We start from the raw sequence: 3,628 nt of genomic DNA on the forward strand, positions 1-3,628 counted from the left end.
TTCATAATTTTCCATAAGTCATTTTTGAGAATTTCGGTAGTCAAGTGACATCGTGATAGTCCAAATATCAGAAACTGATACTCGTTCTCAGTGGCAAGTGCATAATCATGTTTGTAATATCTTTTCATTGTTACTTCTAAAAATTTTAGTCCATGTCCATCTACTATCTAGGGGCCATACCTTCCAATACTATAAATTCTTCCATAGGAACAATCTTGGCACTGTGAGCCAATGGTCAAGTACAGATAGGAAAAAAATTTTCCCTATGTATGGTACCTATGGTCTGTCTCAAGCTAAAGGATTCAACAATTGGTAAGATCCTTACAATATAAGTTGGTGTTCCCTAGCCTTTGTTATGCCAGTTATGATATGACTTCTTCTACGAGAAAACTCCTTATATATATATATATATATATATATATATATATATAGATATATATATATATATATATATATATATATATATATATATATATATATATCTATATATATATATATATATATATATATATATATATATATATATATATATATATATATATATATATATATATATATTGCAGAAATATAGTCAGTAGGGGTTTAGATATTTGCATAACATACATGCTTCATTTAGTGTAGATTTTCCATTAGAAAAGTTGAATATTTTGTCTACCAACATATATTATTTGAACACCATAAAAGTGCAAGGGCTCTAGCATTATTTTTTTATTCATAATTTTTAACTTCACATCACAAATAGGTTTAACATATAGGAGTTTTATATTGGGGTTTGGTAGACCCTCATTTTAGTTACTTGTTTGACTACCATATCCTCTTCATCATCAAGAGAATATATTCTTCCAAGTATCCTTCTGTGTATATGTGCAACATCTATGGTGGAGGGGATGCATTGCACCAACATATCCATGAAGATAGTTGTAGACCTAAATATAAAGCTACAAGATAGCCTTAGTAAGGAACTCACATTAAGGTTATATGAAGCATTGCTAAGTGTCATTTTTAACTCTACTAAGGTAGTCTCAATGCACTTGTTTTGTTCACCAATGGCTTGGAATTTCATGAAAATCCTGGTAAATGATCGCAAAACAGACATTCCTAATAGTTGGGTACACCCACTAAGACCGGTGTTTTAAAACATGTAGGTTTGAACTGGTAACTGGTCAAAACAGCCGCTTCATTAGCTAACTAGGTCAAATTGGTAGAAAAACTAGGTTTGAACCCTCCCTTTGCCCAGAAACCACAAAAATTGGTGCTAATTGGCCGGTTTAGGGTAGAACAAACCAGTTAATGGTCAAACCGATCGATTCCATCCTAAGTTAGTCAGTTAGCTTCCAAGGCCACATAGGACCCACACAACGCAATTTAGGAAGCTTCTAGGGTGTTTTAGAAGGAAAATAAGGCTTGTTTCCCTCCAAAAACACCCTCTCCAAGCCTTTAAAAGGAGCTTGACCCTCTCATTTGTCTCACTCATCTCATTTGGAGCTTTTGTGAGTTTGATTGGGAGCTTGGAGAGTGTTTATTTTTTACTGGAGTAGTCATCTTGGAGGCTTGGAGTTGCAGTTGGAGCTGTTTTGGAGATATTTTGGAGCTGTCAGTGGAGTTGGCATCTTTAAGAGGAGGCTAAGGAAGATAGTTTTCATTTCCATGTAAGGATTTTCACTTGAAAATTTCCTCATTTGACTGTTGCCCATGTATTAAATTTTTTATGTGTTGTATCATCTATGCTATCAAATATCTAGTTCTATGCTATCAAATCTCTAGTTCTATGCTATCAAAATTTGTAGGCTACATGTGCATTTTTTTCCTAAATTTAGCTTTGGTTTTCCATGCTTCTTATCTGCAATTTTTATTTTTTTTTATGGTAGATTTCATTGCAAATTTTAATTATTTCAAGCCAACATGGCTCCAAAAGCCAAATACAGTGCATGGGCTCATTGTGATTTGATTGATGGAAAAATGAAATGCAAATTATGCCATAAACCCATTGGAGATGGGGGTATTCTCAGATTGAAACAACACTTGGCTGGGATAAGAGGCCAAGTAAATCCATGTGAAGCACCAAATGAAGTGTTAGGTCCTAGTAGGGTAGGATACCTTTCGAAGTTTGAAAAGTTTGAGGAGAATAAGGCTAGGGAGAAGGCCATCCAAGATGACATTGCAAGGAAGAGGGAATTATTAAAAGCCATGAAAGAGAGTGGGTATGATGATTATGGGATTCAAGTCTCCTCTTCTATCCCTTCTACCAATGACCCCTTTCACTATGTTCCTCATTCTTTTGGCCAACAATAAAAAGGAACAAAGAGAACAAACATCCAAAGTTATTTCTCATCTGCTGCCAACATTGCCTCTTTTAATCCCACTTCCTCCCAGCCAAGTTGTCAACCCACTTTGGATCAACATTAGACAATGTTAATTTTTCATAGGGCTATATTGTTCTCTGCTTTGATAATTTCATTTCTCCATTAACACATTAAGTTCACCCCATAGAATCATAACATTATTCAGATTAACATCATTATTCATCAGCATATGCAAGTATGTAGAAATAACAATAACATCATCATCAATGCAGTGGAACATAAAGGAACAATAGAAGAAAATCATGCACACATACAGACACCAGGATTGGTTGGATACCAAGGTAAAACCCACTATGGGGAAAATCATTGCAAATCTTCTTCTAATAGATTGTCATCAAATGATTCAACCAAAGAGAGTACAATGATCCATATCTTCACAACAACTAGAATATCCATGAAACGCATCTAAACATCAAAACTTTGATTCAGATAACTGTAATGTAATGTCATTTCCTATAGCCTATTTTTGAAAACTTCTGTCACTAAGTGAAATCTTTGGAATACTGAAATCTCATCTTGGAATCCCAAAGGCAAGGACGAGGAGTTGTGTGAGTGACTATGATAGACCTGGTCACTCTCTATGAACTACATCATAGCAACTAAGTCAGCATATGAACAACATCATAGCAACTAAGGCCAGTCACTCCCATACCATTCTGTGTGAGCGACTGGGGAACAAACTGACCCAGACTCTTGGTCGCTCTCATGAAGACTCTGTGCCAGCGACCAAGGGTCCCTAGCCACTCTCATAGGCATGTATGCAAACGTTCAAGGACTAAAATTCCCAGTTATGTGCCAGCGTACAGGAAATAGAAAACCCTAGTTCAATGCGAGCTTCACCCTATAGTTTCGAACCCTTAAGCGAGCTTCCTCTGTCAGACCTATGCAAGCCAAGACAAAATATAAGAGGAGAAGAGAGCTTGATTAATGTGTCTAAATGAGGTTGATGTCTCTTCTATTTATAGGCTTCCATGAGGGTCCACTTGACCTATCCATTGGTACATGTGAATATGGCTTACCTGATCCAAAATATATGTATGAATAAAATAATTCATAACTCAACTTCTTCTTGTCCAAATGAGGTGATATTTAGGTTGATTTTGGTCCTCTCGAAAAGAGGAATTAAATTCAATCATCATATCCATCAAATGAGTAGTCCAAAGTGGAATTTGGCTATATTTGAATATTTTTAACGCTCCTCTCAACTAGGGATAATTCCACTTGCCAATATTGGACCATTGATCAACATGACATATGTCCCATCT

This window comes from Pinus tabuliformis, chromosome 4_1 (genome assembly GCF_031772625.1).
Source record: "Pinus tabuliformis cultivar Carrire ecotype Pingquan chromosome 4_1, CPIR1, whole genome shotgun sequence".
Classification (NCBI taxonomy): Eukaryota; Viridiplantae; Streptophyta; class Pinopsida; order Pinales; family Pinaceae; genus Pinus; species Pinus tabuliformis.